Consider the following 24052-nt stretch of genomic DNA (forward strand, 5'->3'; position numbering starts at 1 on the left):
TATTCAAAACTAAGGAATTTCTCAAGACCACTTCCGGACCGTTTCGGGAAAAATTCAGGACTATTTTAGCACCATTTTGGAACTAGTTCGGGCACATTTTGGAACTATTAAGGGACCATATCAAATTTTTCTACCGTTTCGGGGCCTATTCGTTCCCGACTACTTCGGGGTCGATTTGGGATTATTTGGGTACTAGAATAGGATTCGGATTTCGTGACTATTTTGGGTTTAGTTCAGGACGATTTCGAGATTACTTGGGGACGCAGATATTTACACGTAAAATTTCGCGAGTACCTGGTACTCATACCTTTTTTATTAATTCAAGTTCATGCGGAAACCAATGTCATCGCTCTAACTTTGATGAGAGAATATTTAATGGTTTGCTAGGAATATTTTCATTGATTTATTAGTAATAAATTATTACATTAATACCTATGTAACTTGTTTGCTAAATACGGCCTTAAGGCCACATTGCGCATGCGCAACAATGTAGTCTTATGTACATGCATGCTTTGTTTAGCGCTCATGTAATACCCTTATTAGTCTCTACTTAATTCCATCATTTAACTACTTCAAATGAGGCAATTAAAAGAAAAACGAAAATCACTATTATATATACATACAAACATACACAAATAATTCCGCAATGTGCATCCAAAACCAGTAGCACAGAAGCGTGGGGTAGCCCATTAGTGTTTTTACACCATATGTTTGGAAATAGTAAATTTTAATTATGAATTTCAAAAAAAAAATCGTTGCAGTTAATAATGCGGCAAGCAAAAAAAAAAGGTGTATTAAAATAAAGGCCAAACTTTATGGTCATGGTGTTTTGTAATTTTTTACCAAAAAAAAATCATTATTAAGTTTCCACAGTAAATAGTTAACTAAGTGGTAAATATTAAGCAGACTGAAGGAATTTTTTTGCAATGGAAAATTTCCACTTAATTTATTATTTAAACGGGTATTTTTCGAATATTTTTCTTGCAAATACTGTTTTTTTTTTAATTTTAGTTCACGTTCCATTAAAACTAATTTAATAAAGTCATAACATTTTTTTTGTGACTTCATGCGTGACAAATGAAGAGATAAAGAAACAACGAAAATTATGCAACATATTTTTTCGACCAAAAAGTATGACTAAAACTATTGCAATTTCTCCTACATATGTACATGTGTGCTCGTTTAAACCAATGGAATAAAAAATAATCAGATATCAATTTCTTGTCTCCTCAGTAGCATGCCAATAAATCACGAATGTGTCAAATTGTCATAGTATAGAGAGTAGCATGGCAACTCGCTACTTGACAGATTAACCAAAATTCGAGTTGTTGTATTTACTTTTATGGTTACCCGACTATGGGGAATTCGCTTTGATTGATAGATGTAAAAGCGAGGAGAAAAACTAAGAATGGTATTGAAGTTAGAAATTTAAAAAGTTGGGTTAGGTTAAGTTGGTTTAGTCGTGGAGTTTTCCTTCGGATAAGCTAGAGCGCACAATAGTCTTAAGAGAAGGTGCTGAGGTAATTCCACTTCGTCGTCTTCTATGCAGCTGCGACAGAAAAGGTCTGATTTTATATCTAATATCACTGCGCGAACCCCGATGGCCTATCAGTTCATCCAAAAGAATGGAAAAATCTGGCTTCGCGCACCTAAAGAGATCCCTAGACCGTACCGGTCCACCCTCGATTAGAATGACCTTGCAGTGGCACATGCCTTGGTTTTCCCTGAGCGCTCGCTGAGTTGACTCAAGGCCCATCTTTGTAGGAGAATTCTACAAGTAATCAAGGGAGCTCCCAATCTCTCTTTTCTTGAAGATACTACCCTCGAGAGTGCCGTCTCTGGCCAATTCCTCATCATAGAGTTTCCTACGATATCGCTATGGTCTTGCTCCCATAAAAATCTGTAAAGGTAATATTCCGGTGCGACCGATGATTTAAGGCATTCCCTAACAAACTTCGAGCTGAGTAGATGTTAACCTCCTTTACCTCGCACATCAGCCAATCGATTACTTGTTTAATACTCGTAGCAGCAACCTCCGCCTTAAAAACACTAAAGGGATCTGGAAGCCTAAATTTAAGGTTGATGGGGAGCTCCCTCGAAAATACCCTTCCATCGATCCTTTCCTCAAGCTTCGACCACTCCGTGTAAAAGTTCAGTGAACTGCGTTATCAGGGATAAAATCGAAACCCCAGAGAATAAATACTACTGTGCTCAGACCCCGACCTAACGGCAGCTACTTTACCTATGATATCGACAGCCGCTTTGCTTAGCATGATTTAAGTACTCCATTGATTCCAATGATGCTGACTAACGTAGCCTGCTCCAGTGCATTCCACTCAACTAGGACGTCATAAATCATAACGGGCTTAACTGTGGTTTCATAAAGCCAGGGATTGAACTCGCTAGAAAGGTCCCATATATTAAAAAGTCCCCCTCTGCAGCTGTATAGAACCAGTGAAACCGTGTTAATGTTCGTTGTTTCTTAGTCAGGTCTGCCTGAGCAGATCATATTTTTAGAGTCTAACCGGAAGTTGTTGTTCTATGGTGTGTATTCTGGTATTATTTGCAACGAATTTGAAACTTGTTTAGTGCTGCATAACTCATTTGACTGAAGTTAGTTGTGTGTCTTTGGTCATCGCTGCTGATGATTTTGTCGTGGAAGGATCCACACTGCCCTTTATTGAGAATCGGAGCTCATCCCAAACCGGCGTGGACTAACTCTAATTTTATTGTTAGAAGAGCTCAGTTATGAAATGAAACATTGTAAGTGGAACATTGCCACCGCAACGAAGTTATGTAAACCTACTGGCGGATGCTTTTATTTTAAAAACTAATTGCATCAACGTTTCCTCTTAATTAGCTATGCTTTATGGCATGGCACAAGCAGCGTTGACAAAGAGACAATAGTAATTAGAAAAAAATAAAGCCAAAAAAAATTAGAAAAAATTCCAAAAATAAATAGAAAAACATTTAAAAATAGTTACAACTTCCATTTAAATAGTTAAAGCGCGCGACAGCTTGCCTTTTGGGCACAAACGTCTACGCACACGCCAGAGGCGGCAGACAACAAGCAAACGAAAGTTAGCGCGGTACTAAGGCAACAGAAAGAAAAACAATTTTGGCAATAGAAGCAGAAAAAAAATGCAACTAAAGGTGGGTAATTGAATGGCAATAAATTAACCGGTGATGGCTGTCGGCTGTTGGCTGTTGGCTGTTGACTGGTGGCTGGTGGCACCTGTTGCATACGCTAAACAACAAACAAATGGATTATGTATGTACATTAGGTTGTATCACTTTCCATAAAAAAAAATCTGTACTATTTTTCCATCTGTATTATTTATACTAATTTCCATATTTTAAGACTTCCGCCAAAATATTTCGGAAATATATTAAGACTTACGTGAGCTGGATAGTTTTGAAAATGCCTGCAAAAATCTAATTATTTTTATACCGCTGAAAAAATGTTTATGCAGACCTTTTAAGCTTACACTCTACCATCATCTGAGGTGATTCTTAAAAAAAAAAAAATATTTTTTAAACCAATGTTTATTCAAAAAATTATATTTGTAGGTTCAGCTCGCGGAAATCCTAACATTTCCGCAAAATATTTTGGCGGCAGTCTTAAATATATTTTATTTTGTAATTTCGGTGAAAAAAATTCAAATTTTGTTTTTTTTGTCACGCAACCTAATGTACATGCTTAGATATAAGCACTTGTTAACTATTAATTACGCCTTGACTCTGATATTTGCCTTTGGCTTCAGCGCTCCACCTTCAAAATTAAAACATATGTTAATTACCGCTTAAACGTCATGCTGGCTAAGTACTAATTTTCATTAGCTGCAACGCGTACCAAGTGCAAGCAAACGCTAAACATTTTGGTAAGGTAGTTGCTTAAGCATGCAAAAAATGTGTTCGAAATTATATAAATAAGAGATAAGCTAAAAAAAATTGATGGAACTAATGCCGCTCCTACTTACAATTCGACACATCGGTGTCATTGCGGAAACGCTGTGAGGTAAGTTGGCGGGTGACAGCTTTCTTTGCGTTTGTGGCATGCCAAACTTTACATCCACTTGCATACATACAAATGTTTGTATAATTATTTAATTTCTCTATACCTCCTTCTATTTGCTTACCAACATTCTGCATTTCTTATCTCTCCGTTAGTTTTTTTTTTTTCATTTCGCTAAATATGTCCCTCTCCCCCTACGCTTTTCTTTGGCTTTGTTTAGTTGCATTACCTACAATTTTTGCTACTTTTAAAAATAAAGTTTCGTTCCGCAATTACTGTAGCACTTACGGAATAACTGATTGTATTTTTTGGCTTGCTTAACTTCCACATATGCTTGCATATCTACATACATACATACATACATACATATATGGAGTCGAGCACCCACACTTATGGGTAAATTAATTATCATTTTTGTTGTACATTGGTTGACTAGTAAGAAATATGGGACAGAAGCAATTTGAAAAAAATAAATAAATAAATAAATTAAATAAACAAGATTTGTGTCTGTTCAGCACCCACGACAGCTTCATGTGGATACGCTTGTAATACAGAGATATTTCGATGAACTTATTATTGATATCGGTATGCATAATTATGCAAATAATAATTGTAGTTATCGATAAATTTCTCAATATAGTTATCGGGGTATTTTTTATTTATTTTGTTGTTGGTGTGTTTTTCGATATCGCTACCGATTTATTTAGAAACATAGTATAGTGACTGAAACAAGTATTCACATATTTTTTTTTTATATTCATGCTTCTAAAGAAATTTTTTTTTTTATAAAAATTGTTCACAATTTAACCGAAACCATATTTGTATAACTAAGCTTCCGACTTTATACAACATTTAGGAAAATTCAACAATTTTTCATCAAAATTTTCTAGTTTTAATTTGAAGTCTTAGAAAACTTTTGTGTGAGCAGATTTTTACCCAATAAACAATAACCCAATACAAAAAATAACAAAAAAAAAATATTATTCAGCTTGAACAACTTTTGTGATATACACACCTGACTGGTTATCAGATTATCTGGTTAAAAATTATTAATCTCTAGTGAATTTTGTCTTTTTCAACTGAGTTAAAAATGCAACCACATAATCAGATAACCTGATAACCAGACAAGTGTGAATACCCAAAATGAGAATATCAACATTGTACAGACATCTCGGCCCCGACATCCACTGCAGGACCATTACAAACTTTGCGAACTCGCCGTTATTTTTGTTTAAATATAACCCACTGCAGCGGAAGAGTTCTAGTGGTCAAGCGACTCCTTGACTGGTCTCCTAACAGCCATTCAACTAACACACCCCTTGGGTTTATTCCCATCTCGACGAAACGGTACTTTTACTGGGACTATCGCTTGATGAGGTGCTAAAAAAAAAAGATTAAAATCTTATCTGATCATTGCCAACAGAATAGCAATAATAATACCTTTAATATTTTCACAGATTTCTTAATTTATATATTTATCGATTTGTCATCAATGTCTTCATATATAAAACTGTTAAGTTTGTTTGTTCGGTGGGCAAAAACTCGAAAAAGATTTGGTTAGAAAAATTACTATTAATTAAAATGATGAAATAAATTAAATATTACAGTTTTGGTATGCAATTAATGAGGTTTAATTAAGCTTAGTTAGCTTGAGTTTAAGAAAGCTTAATATGGAAAATGTTTTCTTAAGAGGGTTGCCACAAGTTTCAAAACTTTGTTCAAAATAAATTGATAAGATAAATAACATATTATTACAAAGCCGATATCGAACTAAAGAGGCTTAAGACAACTAATAGCCTTATTCATAAAAACTGAATTAGGATTAAAGAGCTTTATAAAATGACGTTTTCATACATCTTTCAGTTTATAAACCTTTTTTAAAGCAACTTTATTTTGCATGAATAAGGCCATTAATATTTTTGAAGAGGGTTGCCACCTTTTTAAAAAATTTAGTTCAGTTAGATCGAGAAGGTAAATGAAGTGTCGCAATATGGGTGTCAAAATAAAGTGATTTAACAAAGCTTAACTTAGGAAATATTTAGGAAGAGGGTTGCCCGCTGTTTGAAAAATTTTGGCTAATTAAATTGAGAAGCTAAATGAATTATTAGGTACAATTTTGGCATCAAACGAAAGATACTAAAGAATTCTTTGCCCTAGATAAATATATATTTTTGATAGCGTTTTTACCAGTCTAAAAAGTTAAGACTAAAAATTTAAAATTAAATGAAATACAACTTCTTATCAATTGAATTGTTCGAAATATGCTCATTTTCAGTATTTCAGTAATAGGGTTGAAATACAAATTATGAAATGTTAACGAAACAAAAAATATTGAAAAAGCTACTCATATTAACGTAATAAGAAATAATAAAAAAGTAAAAAATATTAACATATCAGATGATAATAAGTAGTCGTATTAGTATGTCCGAGTTACGTTAGAGCTCGCTGCTATTCATATTGCTATTTTATTAGACTGAGCCACAGCAAGACGTATGGAAATGCTATTCGTAAAAGCCCCTCTAAAAGTTATTGCCGATTTGCTGTTGGCATCCATTATCCCGCCTTTACCTAAAACTTTCCTACAGTATCCTCACTTTTCGTTTGGAATAATATAATTTGGTTTGCGTTAGGTCAGTGGTTGGTGTTTGTAAAGCTTACATACTACATACTACTTGGGTTGATGACGAAATCGAGGAATAAAGAGTATGACTACAGATAGTAAGTATATGTACTTGCTTATTGTATTTAAAAAAATGTACATACACGCACATACGAGTTACACTTTAATACAATTGCTGTAACAAAACGATAAAAGAAATGAGCTTATGAATTCCTACAATTGTACATACTTGTAGATATTCCAAGAAAATTAGTTGCGCTAATTAACGTGTGTGTGCCTATGTAGGTACACGAAGCATGCGGATACAATGCATAATTATTCGGGGCACATCTAATTAAAATGCTTTAGGATAGAGCATACAAAATTTTTGTTTTAAATAATTTTACTTTTTATGATGACTCACCTTAAAAATGTCGAAATCTTGGTGGGAAACCTATTGGAAACAGTTCAAAACACAAGTAAAAGGTGTATTGAATAACAATTATGTATTTTGACGTAATGCTAGCTTAAAAAAGTAAGGCAAATGACACATAAAATTATTACGATTATGTACTTGCATTTGTTGCATAATATTGAATATAGTTTTGGTTTAAGCGGCTTACTCATTGCGAACGCATAGCACGAGCTGTAAACCGAGTTATTTAATAAAGTCAATACAAATAATTTTCATAATAAAAGAGGCGTGAGTACCAGGTACTCTTAAGATTTTATTTATGCCCATCTGTGTCCCGAAATGGTATGAAAATAGTCCTGAATAGGCCGGTAAAGGTCGAAAAAGTTTTGAACTTGTTCCGAAATGAACTCGAAAAAGTCTTAAAACGGTGTTAATATAAGGGGCAATTTCCCAAAACGAACCAAAAATAGTCCCAAAATTGCCCTAAATAAAATAGTCCTGAACTAGTAGTTTCTAAATGGTCCTAAGCTAGTACCAAAATTAGCCCAAACTAGTCCTGAAATGTTGCTGAACTAGGCTCGAAGTACTTAGTTCTGAACAGATCCCGAAATGGTCCTAAACTATTAGTTAACTACTTCCGAAATGGTCCTGAAATGGCCCTGAACTAGGCCACTAAAATTCATTTGTACACACAAGAAGCAGTTCCAAATTTCCTGCTGGGTTAATAAAAATTTTGCCCATACCGAGAGCTAAGATGCTTACACATAGAAAATTCACAAGGAAAAGAAAAATGGTGACCCTACTCAATCCGGGGAAACCAGCGAACAAAAGGGAGTCTTATTATCCTATAAAACTCTTTACGTAAATGGCGAAAACACTAGAGGACTAACTACCCCTGTGCACACTTACCCCGACTACGCATCAACATGACCTCCGTAGAAAGCACATCACCACCGTACATAAAATAGCTTGCTCAGCCTTCGGAGAAAGATTTACGGGTTTCATATGCTGACCGCTGATCAATTTTGTTAATCCACAGAGACCAATTTCACCACCTGAACGAAGGGATCAACCTGCAATCTGGCCGCCACGTCGGTGGCACACCAATACCAATACCGATGACTAATAACCCAAGCATTTTGAGAGTTATCTAACGATAGAATGCTCTGGTGCCATTGTCGTGCCACACCTGTCCTAATACCGTGGGCAGATGCAATTGCTGCTCGGCTATTATCGTAAGGAATATTCGAACAGTCACCTTTTGTACACTGAGCCACCTCCAAGGATGGCCTCATTATGAACTCAAGGACGAGGTCTAGTTATAAATCAGACAAAAACTTGAGAGACTCCAGTAACTTTAGCGCAATTCGGGTTATCCGAATTGTAGCAGGGGAAACTCCTAGTTAGCCAGACCGAATCCAACTTACCCAATGTATATAATTGCCTAACGCATGTGACCTACCATTTCCTAATTTGTTCCTCTAAACACACTTTGCTCTCACCGCTTTCTCTTTGGTACGAATCCGATGAAGCAGTGGTTTCCTGGACTTCCAGATAATTTAGCGTAATGACAACGGTCCATAGAGCAATCGAACCAGGAAAGGCTTGGTGGTTGTCGCATCGACGCTTTTGGCATCAAATAGACATGGAAATTATTATTATTTCCAGCTTTTGAAAAAAATACAATAACTACAGAATGAAAACTGAAGAAGTAGCCTTTCACTGGCCTGGAAAGGCTCTGGATTGGATGTTTTGAAAGAAAAGGAGATCTTCCAATACTGCTAAAATTGGCTGGCTGTAGAACGTAATCTGACTACTCCTGATAATCTAACTGAGCTAAGTGACGCTTAGGCTACATAGAAATAGGAAGTTCTTATCATTCACTATCGCTACAAGTTTTGTACTTATGGCTATGGCTTTTTTATGGCAATTCACATGGGAGCTATAGAGTTTTGCTCAGAGAAAAACATTTCATTTGATATGCTACAAATATCAACAACAAAAAATTTAATCAATCACACGTAATAACATGATTTTATTCAGATCCCAATGCGGCACATTTTTCTAGTTTAAATACGTGCTGGTGGCCTATTCCCCCCACTACCGATCGTTATGTGGCATCGCAGCTACCGAGAAATTACGTTACGCATGCGCAATATTTCTACATCACTCTATCCGATACATCTGGCAGTTATGAATGTACATATATTAGGGTGCCTCACCAAAAAAAGTTGCGGTTTTTCAAACTGAATTATAAAACGTATTATATTTTAAGATAGACACCATAATATTTCGGAAAAATATTCAGATTTACGTGAGCTGGGCCCGTTTTAAAATATCTTCAAAAATGTCATTCATTTCATTCGTTTAATACAATTTTGTAACATTTTTATATAAACCTTTTAAGCGTAAACTCTTCTATCATCTGAAGTGATTTTTTTGGAAAAAAAAATTTTAAAACTAATTTTTTTATAGAAGAAAATCGATTTTCAGATGGGTACAGCCCACGTAAATCTTAAAATGTTTCGGAAATATTTGGCAGGATGTCTTAAAATATAATGTATTTTATAATTCCCATGGAAAAACATTTCCAATTTTTTTTTTGTAGGCAGGGAGATACACCCTAATATAAATACATATGTATTTATGTAAATACAACAAATAAATATTCAATTATACATATATTTATTGCATTTTACACGCTTTGCTAGTAAGTCACACAAACGAATGTGCAGTTAGACAGACAGACAGACAGGCATACTAATGCACCGAGAGTGTTCCAAGTGTCCAAAAGCCAATTTATAGAATTGCCAAATAGAAGTACGAGTTCAAATATTATTGAGTATGGCTGCAAGTACCACAAACATACATATGTATGTATGTACATATATGTATTTTTTATATACACGTACGTGCCTTTTGTATTTATTTAGATTTGCACATTTTACATGCTCATCAACGTGGCCAGCACCGGTTTTATTTTTATTTTTATTGCAATCCTCTTAATTTTGTTGCTGCTGAATTTGATGGAAATCTTCTGAGCTGGACTGCGAATGATTGAAAACTACTTTTGGATTGCTTGGTAATTTTGCCATTACATAAAACTGATTAAAATGCAATTTAGCTGCATTTTCTTTTTTTTTTTGTGCTGCAAATTAAGATGTTAATAAGAGTGATAATAGTAAAAGATTTTTATTTGTCAGATAAAAAAATGTTACATGACACCTTCTATGTTTTTTTTTGTTTTTATTTGGCTAAGTAGTAAAAACAGATTTACATTAATGCAATTTTTAAATTTTTTTTTATTCACGTGTTTTGAAGCTGAACATTCTAAAATTTTAGTGCAGCAATGGTCTTTTTTATTCTATTCGGCTTTTATGGGAAGTAAAGATGCTTAATCGACAAGTGACTTATCTCGTTTCCCATGAAAATATTTTAAAAACTTTTCTAATTTAATCAATTTATAAACAGTGAACCAAATTTAATTTTAAATTAAATTGTAATTTAATTAATTTTTGTAAATTATTTTATATTAAAGTTTATTCGTGTGTTTTCAATATATATTATCTGCATGCCATGCCTATCGATATTTCTTTTAATACAATTATCGATATTTATATTGATAAATTTATCGATACTTCTAAAATGGATCGAAAATTCTTTCGATTAGTTTATCAAGATTTTTGAAAAAAGAAATTGTTCCGACTTAAATTAATCGAATTCATTATTGGTATTAATTTTTAATTGTTATTCTTTGTTATTATTGCTATCGAATTATTTCATGAGAATTTTATCGATTAGTTATCAATTAATTATCGAAATCGCAGTCAATATTAATATTTACTGCTTCTTATATTTTTTACTGCATTAAAATTGATGTCGATACATTTTTTGATATTTATATCAACTGATTTGGCGATATTTCTAACGTATTTCTATGGATTTCTGTTTAGATAAATTACTCGAAATCCGTACGACCAAAACAAAAAAATTTTAAAACACACAAAATGACCAATATTCTCCCGAAATCCATAGTGTCAAATATAGTAAAACTGAAATTTTACAAATATTAAAAAAAAACAAGTAATTTTTAAGCGAAAATGCCACCGACTTCAATGCTTATACAAATTTAGGTTTGCCTTTAAATTCTTCATGAAACAATGATTGTATGGGACCACCCTTGAGATACCAACTTTCCGATAAAGACGGTTCACGTGGTCCAAAAAAAACGGTAAGGCTACGGTTACTATGCATGCAAGCTTTTGTTCTGACGATTTCTTCGAAAAAAAAAATAAAAATACGAAAACACGATTTCGTCGAAAAAAAATAAAATACGAAAACACGACGAAATCGTCAGACCAAAAGTTAGTCAGAATACGTATGCATAGCAACCGTAGCCTAGAATTCTGTAGAATTTAAAAACATTAAAGATTTTTGGTTTACAAGGACGTATGATTATTGAAAATGCGCCTTTATTTAATTTTATTTTTTTAAACAAATAAAGTAAGGAGAACGCAATTCGAGGATACGGTCGTGTGTATATAAGTCCTTAATGCTTATTTTTTCAAAAATAAAAATTGCAAATTTTCAAGAATATTCAAAGACTAAATTTTAAATGGACATTTTCCATATTTATTTCTACAGAATTTTCTCTTTTACCTGATAAATATCATATTGTTATTCTACATTGCACTGAAGTTTTTATAATAATTGTTTTTCTTTAATTACTTATATTTTTGAAATTTGAAAGCCCCTGAAAAAAACCCAGACGTCAGAGAGAAAAACTAAATACGCGAATATATTAATTTTTTGTGCGTAAAATTTACTGTCGCACGGTGTTACATATCTACTGTTTATCGTTCTTTACCATCTCAGGAGAGAGAAAAAATAGAGATAAGTTCCTTTTTGGTTTTTGAGGCCTTTGACAGAGTAGAAGTACCTACGATATCAAGGCGAATTCATATTAGGTGGTGGTCGCCTCACGGCTTAAAATGTCAAACTTAAATATTTTGTTGACATTTCCACACACACTCTTACAGATTTTGACAGTTCACGCCGCAAAAGCAAAAACAAAATATATGTAAATTTTTGTTTTTATTCGCCTATTATCTCCTTATATGAATTCTCTTTGCACGATGTATTTTGGAAAGAGTATGTATATGATATAAAAAACGTAGCTAACAAAAGGAGAATCCGACATTTAGACAGTGTAAAATTGCTAAAAGAAGTATTCAGTTCCACATCCTCTTTGAAAATCGACCGCAGTTTCACCATACACAATTCTAACCGACATTTTGTCACATTGTTGGCACCATAAAATTTTCCATAAAATACAGCAAATAAATTCCTAAAGTGAAATCAAGCGTTTAACGTAGAATTTGTGCTAAATACCCGCCACACACACGCTGCCATAAAGAACCGAAAGAACAAAGTTGAAAACAGATTTACGCAGCGCACATACATATGTACATACTACATACATACATGCATCCATATAACGAATGAATGTATGCATAAGAATTCTAAAGCACTCCAAATCTCACGTTACTTATACGCCATGCCGCACCACAAAACACAATGCATTACTGCGTACGGTTTATGGATGATTACTACTCAAATAGATAGGCTCTACAGAGGCGATCTGCGTGTTGCGCGCGGTAAAACTTAGCTCAGTAGAGTGTTGTAATTATCACAGCTCTAGCAAGTGCTTCCGAGCAAAAAAGGTGTAAAATAGTATTTTCCAGCTAAACGAACTGACGAAACGGATCTAAAAAAGCGTTGTTGGAGGAGGTAGTTACACATGTTTTTTTCGTACTTATTTGGGGCAAAAAATTTTAGCAAAAAATAAGGTCATTTGAGTTGTTTAAAGCAGCTAATAAGTGTACATACATATATGCTGCAGTTAAATACTAAAAGTAAAGTTTTTAGCTGGTCTATCGGCTTCTTTTTGTTTCTTCACGCGCACGCTCGCAAAGTTTGCGCAAACAAATAAACGCTACGTAAAAACGTGCATGCCTAAATGGCATATTGTATGTAGAGTGGCTTACGCATAGTACATGTAGCATATACATACATATGTATGTACATATGTATATTAGGGTGGTCCTTAAAAAAATCAAATGAACAATTTTCTTCAGTCTCACCACCTCAATCGGTAATATCGCGGTCCCTCATATCACATATTCATTTTGGTCCCAATTGGAGAGGGTTAAGGCGTATCGCAAAGGGGTAAAAAGTTGAATGCCTCTATGGAGACTTAAAAAACAACAAGTAATTTTTAGCGAAAAAAAACCGACTTAAAAAAAAATAGATATATATATATATATCATGATCCAATGATCGGATCTAAACCAGATTAGTATGCGACCACCTCTGAGACACTACCTTTCCGATGCAAAAAGAACTATCGGTTGACGCGGTCCAAAGTTATGCGGTAACATACATAGAAAAACAAAAAAAAAATTAAATCCGACGAACTGATAACCTCCTCCTTTTTTGGAAGTCGGCTTACAATCAAATTTTCATTTAATACCCAAAACCGATACAACCATAGTCGAAGATATTACATATATATAAATTTTGGTCCCGATTAGAGTTCGTTAAGTCGTCTTCATAGGGTAATCTGAACTTTGACCACTGTGCGACACGCCTTAACCGACTCCAATCGGCACCAAAATATATATGTGATATTTTCGACTATAGTAGCATGGACGTAGTGTCTGAAGCTTGGGGAATCTGATGTAAAAATTTGCTTCCTACATTTTAGGACCACTCTAATGTGTATGCATGTACATATTCTAATACATTTTTTGCTTTAAAATAAATTAGGTTTCAATGAAAAACAAAAACAAAAAAATTGCAATGAAAAATTCGCTATACTAACAGCACGTCTTCAAATGCACATCAGTCAATGTCTATCAGAAATAAGCGCCAAGTTGACTAGTCGCTTGCCTCATTGTTTGGTGTATGTGCGCATTTACATTAGTATGTATCTATGTACTTGTGTATATGCACTTTTATATACATACATACATACATACGTACAGCAGAAAAAATATACACCTTTGCTCTAAGCCGCCTACTCTATATCTTCTGGAGTTAGTGAACGCTTTGTTGGCGGCTTTGTGGTTTAGCCACTCGTATGGATTGCAAAAATGCTCTCAAATATACATATATGAAGATATGTATATACAGGCTGATAGGATTTCATTCTTAGAAGACAAAACTTTTATCATTGTTGTTGTTGTCGTAGCAGTCGTTGTCGTCAAGCTCAACTAAAGGGCGGCCCAAGAAACGTGCCACTCCAACTTGTGTGCAACCAAAGGTAGTATGAGGATGTTAATTGAGTGGGGTCTTACGGGCATGCGAAGAGGTGGGTTGAGTCATTTGGTTACTTTCCGCATGCGGGAAATGTGTTGGGCACATTTGGATCCGTCCTGCTCAAGTAAGAGTTTAACCTGTTGCATTATCCAAAGCGAAGTTGGGCGAGTGTTGTGCGGGTCTCCCGAGACAGACGAAGTTCTGTCTTATCACCTCGGGCGTTGGTGAAACCAAGAATGATCAAAAAAAAGATTGCGCATTCCTCCAGGGAATTCTGTCACGAAATAGCGTCGGTCGCCTTCAAACTTAGCGCAGACATGATGGCGTTACCCGAAAAGCTGATGCTGTCAATTTCACCAAGAACAAAGTAGTGGTACTGCTGAATGCGCTACCACTGTCTCTATAGCTCGTGGGTGTAGTCGGGTCCAGTGATCGTACTATATATTTATTTCTGTGCCTTCCCACGTGCCTTGCGAGGGTGAGAAGTCGTCAGCGTACGACATGATGGAGACTCCCTCTGGTGGTTGATGGAGCTGTGAAATGTAAAAGTCAAACAGAAGCGCGAAGAGCACACCCCATGTGGAACCTCCTGTTAAATTTTCTTTGGCTTTGATGTTATATCTCGAACAATTTCAAACAAGTGTCGACCACTCAGGTAATTCGGTAACCTCCCCAAGCCGCAATGTCTTCTTGTATCGTGAAAAGCCATGCTGAAGCCTCGCTGGAGTCGGGTGATACGTGAAGTGAGGGCGCAAAAAGGCGTCTAGTTTTTTCGGTACTGCGGAAAGAAGAGTTAACGTACGATAAGATTTCCCTTTGTTGGCTGGTTTTAGCAATGGGACCACTTTCTCCGACTTCCAAATATCGGGAAGGCTGAGAGTGGCTATTGACATGTTAACGACCTTGGAGAGGGAGTCTACTCCCGCTGGAGCTAATGTTTTAGCACCAGCATGCATATTCCGTCGGAACCTATGGTATTGGGGGCATGATAAGTGACTTATAGAGTATGGCTTTCGTTCGACGAAGATAACTTCTTCTCATTCTGTAGTAGAACTTGTTGGCAAGAGTGATTCTCCAATGCATTTGAAGGCCGACATTATTAGCGGTGTCAATGCGATTAAATTTTACACCTCGTATTATTTTCTCCACAACCAGATTAAAGAAGTCTTTATCGAAAGGTTCAATGTTAGTGTTCACAAACATACTACACATTTCTGCGGAGATACGAAATTCCCGGTTCGGTTTCATGCTATCGAAAGCTCTAAGGAGATAGTGTATGTCAGTCTTCCTCTATCGGCTGGTTTCCAAGACTTGAGGTATGGCGAGTACTTGATCTGCAGCATAGACCATTTTCCAGAATTGGCAATGCCTTATCCGTCTGTTGGTAGGTTTGAACCTTTCCCATAATCGCCACTTGTACCTCGTCTTAGTCGGCTGGTGCAACATCTTCTCCGTCATTTTCGACTGATTGCTCGGTTTCATGTTATTGTTATTGTAACAGAATATAAATTCCCCAAAGAGTTTTTGGGAAATGATGCTGGAGTGACAGTCCTTGGTCAGATATAAATCTGGATCGCTCCGGTTACGTAGGCCCGACTGTAGAGGGAATGACTCGGTTTCATCTTCTACACTGGTTTCAGTGCTTTTACCACTCAACAGCGTGGGGTAGTGTTCCCTCCACAAATTAAGTATGTAATGGACATCAGTGTCTTAGAACCATTCGTCCAACATTGTGATAAAAATATCGGCATTCCTCCTAACAGTCAGCATTTCTAGACGGATATTGACCTAATGTTCGGCGGAATCTTACGAAAGTGAAACCAAATATCCCTTCCTTCTCTACCTAGGTATAGCCATATGCGATTCAAATTCCCCTGGAAGGCTATACGACCCATCTGCTCTTCCATTGAGACATAGACGAAGTGATCAAATCTATTGGAGAAGGCAAATGAAATATGGTTGGAAAAAGCCAGTTTTAGGACGACCTGACAAGTCTGGTCCAGCATGGGCAAGAAAGAGCATGCGAAACTATCTTTGTAACTGATCTGCTCTAGCGCGGAATCATTTTCCATTACTTCTTTTTTGACTGTCTGGTAGTGGTTCTATTTTTGGAGACGTACGGGAACGAATCGAACGACTCAAATGGCACCATATGGAGACTTTGGACCTAAAAAAAAATCGCCGCTTTCATTTACTGAATGCCCACAACCCTTGCAACCTAACGTTTAGTGCGCATTGTGGCAAAAAGCTCGTCTTCTGTGCAACTTTAAACACTTTCTGCTATCTCACAAAAAAAACACTGAAATTCCGACAGAGCATTGCTTTCTGGCAGCACGCACCCTTTCCTTACCAGCACCTTGGTTCTTTAACGATTGCTGTTCGGTGTGTATTCTTACTTTGTAAAATTGACAACGAAGTGGAGATTATTAAAAAGGAAGAAGAGAAGCAAAAAACAAGTAAGAAAGTCTAAGTTCGGGCGGAGCCGAACATTAAATACCCGGCGCAAATATTAAATATATGATTTTCACCTTTCCGAAAGCTACCGCTACATGGTAAGCCGGGGTGTATCAATTTTGAGTAAATTAGCGTCCTTAAATTTCAAAATATTGACGTTTCAAGCATTTCTAAAATTTACCGTTATATGAAAAACCATAATTTTAGTCCGATTTCAATAATTTTCATCGTTTTGCTTTTATGTAGCAAGCACAATAAAAATACCGAGTTTGGTACAAATTGGTAGAACGGTTACCGAGATACATATATGTGATCATAAGTGGGCGGTGCCACGCCCATTTTCCAAAACTTTACCATGAACGTATTTCTTGGTAAATAAGTGTTTGCAAGCATCAATTTTGAATAAATTGGCTTTAATATTTACTGATTTATCGAAGATTTCGTATTTCTCCAAATTACCGTTATATGAGATGTGGGCGTGGTTATTGTCCGATTTTAAAAATTTGGTCATTTGGTATCCTGTACCAAGGCCAATAACTGTGCCAAGTTTGGAAGAAATCGGTGCAGCGGCTGCCAAGATATACACATGTATCCATAAGTGGGCGTGGCTACGCCCATTTTTCAAAAATTTATAACATTCTTATTTTTCGTCTAAAAATTATTGTAAATATCAATTTTGAGTTAATAATCTTCAGTAGTTACTAAAATATCGCAGTTTTCGTATTTCCGAAAATTACCGTTTTATGGGAGGTAGGCGTGGTTATTATCGGATTTTGCCCATTTTCAATACCATCCGTCCTACGCCCGAAAGAAGTACACGTACCAAGTTTCGTTAAGATATCTTAATTTTTACTCGAGTTATCGTGTGCACAGACGGACGGACGGACGGACAGACAGTCACCGCTTAATCGATTTCTCTTTTCATCCTGATCATTTATGTATACATTTGTCTATATCTATCTCAATTCATTTTGCCTGTTACAAACAACCGTTATGTGATCAAAGTTATAATACCCTTGTGCACAAGTGCGCTCGGGTATAAAAAACACCTTGCGTGCTAACTGACAAGTGGCAACAAGCCAGTGTAATTGCAACATACCTACTGTACTACAAGCAAAAAATTTAATTTAACTGAAGATACTTGAAAAGTGGTTATTACGCTTTGTTATTTGTTGACTTGTCAGTCGCAGTAAAAACGTTTCTACAGAACTTTTCTAATTAACACCGTTAGTTTATGATGGTATGGCAGCATTACCATGAAAAAGTGCAATTCAGTCGTTAAAGCTATATTGCTGCAATTGCAATGGAGATATATTTTTACGTAGTTGTAGTTGTTTTTCTTTTTGCTCTGTTAGTTAAAAGAACAATACTGCGAACTAGCTAAACAAAGTGCTAATCGTATAAGTTAGATATGTTTACGATACGACTAGGCAAGCCATCAAAAAACGACCAATAAAATCGGCTGGCAATTATCCGAGAAAACGAAAGAATTGAAAGTAATTGTGTTTTATAAACCCTTATTTTGGGAATAAGCCACAATTTTCGTAAGATTTGATGAAGACAGCCCTAGATGAGTTTTATGGGGTTCACACAATAATGTTAAATATTTTTAATAAAAACACAAAAGAGGCCAACTTTAAAATTGATATGTAGTTTAGATTCGAATACCCATAACAACCCAATGGTTCGTTAGAACTCCGATGGTGTTGGATATATCCTCTCATATTAAAGAACACAAACTTCGAAATAATTTTCGGCCTTAACTAGGCCACGTTTGACTAGAGGTCTGATAGGTCTTGCTTTGTATTTCATTTGCTAGAGCATAAAGGATTTTTGTTCAAAAGCAGCTTGCTTGGGTAAAGTTCAGTTCTTCGTCTTACAAACTCACTTAGCGAACTTAATGTGACAACTTGCCCCGGGAGCAAACACACCAAACCGCACATAGAGTGGTCGACGGCGTGACTAAGGCTACTTAGGACAGCAGCTAGGAAAGCTTTTAATAGAGCGAAGTTTACAAAAGCTGCGTGCGAGCGGGATAATACTGTGACAGTTTCAACGCATTTAAGGAAGAGGAAAAAAAGGCAAAGAAGACATCGTGATGCAAATTTTTGGACGTGGCAGGATTGAGTATATGCTTTCCTGATGATTCTAAATTCTCCTCCCCACTAACTTTACTGGCATGTAAAGTACATCTCTTCTCCATAAGTTATACTGCTTCGCTTATTTCGCACTAAACTTCTCTAACCTAGACATTACAACCAGCCTTATATCTGCGAGGTTCCTCGCTCGCTCCTGGCATCTAATTTTCCCCTGCTCTGTTAACGAGTTAACGTGGTTTCTATTGCATTCCAACGGCATTTCCCTAACAAAATTAACAAAATATGGCGTGGCTTCTGATACCTCGTGCTGTGTTGTCCTAATGCAGCAGGCCAGATAAGCCCTAAGATTGATTTTCTCAGCCGGGTTAGCTTGCTGGCGGTAGTGTGCGGTGTACCAGATTTGAGCACTATACATACCGCAGAGTCCCCGCAGTTCACGGTTCCTTAATTGGGGCCCGTTGTCGCAGATCGCCGACCGAGGGACACCAAACAAAAGAAAGACCTGATCCTACAATATCAGCCGAAATTTTGACAAATAATCGACCACCATTAGAATATACTGATAGCCCTGGGACGACTTCAACAAAGGGCCTACCACATCGACACAAATCATCTCCAAAGGCTCGTTTGCCTTCGACCTCTCGACCATACTCCCAGTTGGCTGTGTATTATCGAGCTTAACCTTCTAAGAAAATTTACACACACTCCTGGGCAACATATCTGGAACCACATGTTCCTTGCCAAGAGACATAAGCCAAGTCAGGCTACATAAAACCCTTGGCACTATGGCTCGGTGGACTACCCAATACGACTAGTTCCGCAACTGAACCCGACAAAACTAGTCATAGCTTCGTTTGTGAGAAAGGAAGTAAATTCCACCTAATCAATCCTAACATCCTTTCCGGCAAAGGCTCCTGTAATCTACCGACCATAATCCTTATGGCATCTACATAAACATATGTAATTATCCTGCGTCCGCCTGCAAATCTCGTCCATCAATAAATCATCGTAGTTGGAGGGCAAAAGCTCCAAATTTAACTCCATAACCACCTTTTCCCAACCACCGTTCACAGGTTTCTGGAAAAGCTAGAAGTAGAGCACACTTAAAGCAGTCTAGAAACGTCTAAGGGATGCCCACTTTCCTGGATGTGGCTAGATGGATGATACAGCCTATCTCATATCAGCAAACCCTATAACTTCCTGGCGCGTCAGTCCAGCCAATGAAAAAGATAGCTGTGCTCTTATATCCTTCAAACCCTACAGATCTCCATGGTCCCTTGATCATAGATCTATGACATTTTGAGTTCAAGAAGAACCAATGGCCCTATGAGTATTCCGGGAAATGAGGATGCGGTCGAATGTGCTAGTAAGAGATCTTAGATCTGAGCTTAAAGGAAGCAGTTCAAAGCTTACAACATGCCCTGATATGGCTGTATTTATAAATTGAGTAGGTTGCCTGGACAGCTGCCAACAGCAGTTGGAATAATCTGCACAACTCCATTGTATGGTGGTATCTCTCTGTCCACTGACCTGTGAGAGAAGAAAAAGGAGTTGACTAAAACTTTCAAAGCCAAATTTGGCTTGGGAATACAAACGAGATACTTCATCACTGGCCACGAGGGGCCAGGAAGTACCGCGCTCTCCGGAGACAGCTTTAAAAAAAAACTCCGCTAGAGGGTCTGTTTGGATTCGCAAGAAAATCAGGATGTTTTAAAGGCATGTAAGAACAAGCAAATGCGACCTCCGAGTGAAATCTTACCAGAGTTATCAACTCTACTTTACTTGTCTTTCCCTGCAGAGATCAGCAAAAAAGTCCAGCAAAGTGTAAGCTTTAATCGTGACGGAGTTTACAGCTCCTCTTGGTGCAACTTGGCTGTTATTGAAAATGAAAACAGAGGTTGCCAATTGCATTGGTCCCGAGTTTATTTGCAGCCTGAAATCTCAGGATGTAAAACATTACACTTAGCCGGTAAACGAAATGAGAAGCACAGGGTACTGTTTTTGGAGAAATCAACTTCTATCACTTTATCGTTGAGCCTCGAACAACCTGCGGAAATTTCTATACTACCAGGTGGAGTTATATATTTAGCTTTCAACCCACGCTTGACATGCATACATATGTGGTATCTGTTGAAGATACTATATTTATACTTATCGATATTGTTCATATATTTGTTGACTTTATTGTCAATATACTTCGGTGTCTTCATTGAAATTTTCTGTATGCATATTTATCGACATTTCAGTAAATTTATTGAAATTATGGAACAACAACTTTTATCGGTTTTCGTGCCGCTGTTTTTATCTTATTCATTATTGGCATTTTTTGTTATCGCTGCTATTAATTTATTTCTTGGGTTTCCGATCGATTAGTTATCGATATATGTATACACAGATTATTTACGTATTAACTTTTTTTTAGCTTATCGATATTTCTAAAGAAATATTTTATCAGTTTTTGTGCCGAAACATACGTACATATATCGAAATCATCATAGATATTAATGTTTATTTATTGTTGCTTTTCCATATCATTGCTATCGACTTATTAGGTTGCAGCCTTTTTAATTACATTTATTATCAATTCTCTCCCAATTTTTTATTTTCTCATCGCTATCTACTTATTAGGTTGTTAATTTTTTTATGACAAATTTTTATCGATTTACGTGCCGAAACGATATTTGTATTTACTTGTTGCTACCATATATTTTTAAGTTGTTTTCGATTAATTTATCGATACCTCCAACGTCATATAACCATCGATTTCTCTACAGATTTTTTGTTTTCTCACCGCTACCGCCTTATTTGGTTGTCCATTTTTTATGACTACTTTGTATCGATTTCCGGTGCCGATCGATTTATCGAAATCGAAATCGTTATCGATACTCATATTTACGTGTTGTTACCGATATATTTTTTGACGTTGTTTTCGATTAGTTTTTCGATATTTCCAACGTCATATAACCATCGATTTCTCTACCGATTCTTTCTTTTCTCATCGCTACCGCCTTATTAGGTTGTGCATTTTTTATGACTAGTTTGTATCGATTACCGTGTTGATATATTTAACGAAATTGAAATCGTTATCGATATTTCAAACTGCAGGCAAATAGATGCCAAAATCCTCTCGAATTAAGATTGAAAAACTCTTGAAACAATAGAGACTTTATATATTTTTAGTCACAACATTGTGGTGAATATGGTTGCAATAAATACAGGTGAGCAACTTGTGTGCCGTAACTCTCTATTTGCTCTATTAATAACTCATTGCGCTCATTTTGCTTTCCTTTGTTGGAGAAATACTTTCACGTCAAGCGTGTTACTTTCAATAATTTAAAACCATTTAAGCCGTATTCGCTATTAGGCCAATTTGTAGTCCACTCAAGCAGCCAAATGAAGTGAAGTCAAGCTGAAACTTTAGTTAGTTCGTGACGTTATAGTTCAGTACGCGTGTCTCTCACTTAGCCGCTAACTACTTACATACATACATACATATGTAAGACATCCTTACACCTTTCACACACATTGCATTCCTCTAAAAGCAATAGCAACAACTTATACTACATTTGTACTGCAATTAGCCTCTGGCCAACAAATCGACCAACAGTCTAACCGTCGAGCCACACATTCAATCCACTTCAGTTGCCACTTCAGTTGCCACTTCAGTTGCCACTTCGATTAACTTTGTTTAACTTGCCGCAACGGCCTCAATAACCTCGGACACAACACACCGCAATGCATATTTATGTACATAAATAAGTAACTGTATGCTATCGCTTTTGGCTTTGCCATTAACTTGCAAGTTACACTTTGCTTGCTTTCTTTCTTTCTTTCGATTTTCCAATGTACCAGTACTAAGTTTTTCTTTCAATTCTGTTGGTTTTTCATTGCTTTTATTTTCCGCTGATTGCTTGGCCAGCAGCATTTTCATGTCTTTGTTGATGGACAGATTTCACTCAAAAACCAATACTTGTCTTTTTCATTGCAGTTTTATTATTTGCTTGCCATTTGCAACACTTGATTATGGTAGCAAATTATGTGCTGGTAAATCTGTTCGAAATAACTGCATTTTTTGCCATTTAAATCATTTTCAATTTGGTTTACTCATTGCCGTTCAGTACATATTTAACTACATGTAGTATGTATTGCTGTGTCTTGCGGCATGACATTGAAAAAGAAATTGTAACGTTTGTTGTTTACGGATAAGTGCGAAAAAGGAGAAATGACATAGTGACGTGGCCGCGCCCAAGCCTGATATTTACACTCGAGAAAAACAAATAGCTATTATTTAGGATTGGTTTGTTTTGAAGTTTGTTTATTTTTCCCTTCTACATATGTACATAGTTACAAGCCACTCCAGCGACTAAGACTGCGTTTGGCTGCCTGATTGAAATTGGAGTAGCCGTGCCGATGGCTGAATGGTAATCGGGTTTATACTGAATAGCTGGTCGCGAACGGTTCCCTCCGATGCCCGGGCAAGGTCGGAAGTAAATTTGCCTTCTCTATGTCAATGTCGGCTCTGCGGTGGAGTGACGAACTCATTCCGTACATACCCATAGGTCAAAAAAAAAAGAACAAAAGAAAAAAATACAAACCAACACAAAATCGATGACGGATACTGCTAGCAACCCTGGACTAACGACTTCGGCACTTTATCAGAACCCGGGCCTATTGTTACGGAGTCTGATGAAGACAGCCTACTTGCCTCCAGTCAGTAGACATTTGAAAGTGAGAATATCCATATACCTCTACTACCATTGTACAACAGCGGCCTGTAGGGACAGAAGTGCAAAAAGGAACATAAGAAGTCCTCAATCAGAAAAAGTCGCTAACAGAGGGCGGTCTACTTGCTGTACAAAATATCCAGCAATACGGCTCCAAGCGGCTCCTACTACAAAAAGGTGGTTGAAGAATATGAGAGCCTCTTGAAAGAGAAGCAATCGGCAACCCCTAATCAACCTGAAATAACGCAAAAGGGTACATCTTAACAGAAAAATCGTTCCAACAATGACAGCACTACCCGGAGAGAGAGCAAGAAGCCTGAACTGGCTACTTTATCTGACCCCAACCCGCTGCAACGCCATCTTAGTGACGTTGCCAAAGAAAGTCTGTTGATGGCCATAGTCGATTAAAACTCGAAGACGCCGTTA

At 36.5% G+C, this 24052-nt stretch overlaps 1 protein-coding gene across 2 annotated transcripts in view; it reads right to left on the minus strand.

The window, feature by feature from the left end:
- Positions 1-24052, minus strand: part of LOC118740802 — a 47060-nt gene that overhangs the window by 11417 nt on the left and 11591 nt on the right. The window contains exon 1 of one of the 2 annotated variants that reach the window (XM_036472495.1): positions 7039-7057. The exons of the other annotated variant lie outside the window; for it this stretch is intronic. The gene's annotated coding sequence lies outside the window, so the exon portion shown is untranslated. Of the gene's footprint in view, positions 1-7038; positions 7058-24052 lie in introns of those variants that run through there. 2 annotated transcript variants of the gene reach the window in all.

The sequence above is a fragment of the Rhagoletis pomonella genome, unplaced genomic scaffold (genome assembly GCF_013731165.1).
Source record: "Rhagoletis pomonella isolate Grant_MI unplaced genomic scaffold, Rhpom_1.0 Rhpom_scaffold_00006, whole genome shotgun sequence".
In the NCBI taxonomy this organism is placed as follows: domain Eukaryota; kingdom Metazoa; phylum Arthropoda; class Insecta; order Diptera; family Tephritidae; genus Rhagoletis; species Rhagoletis pomonella.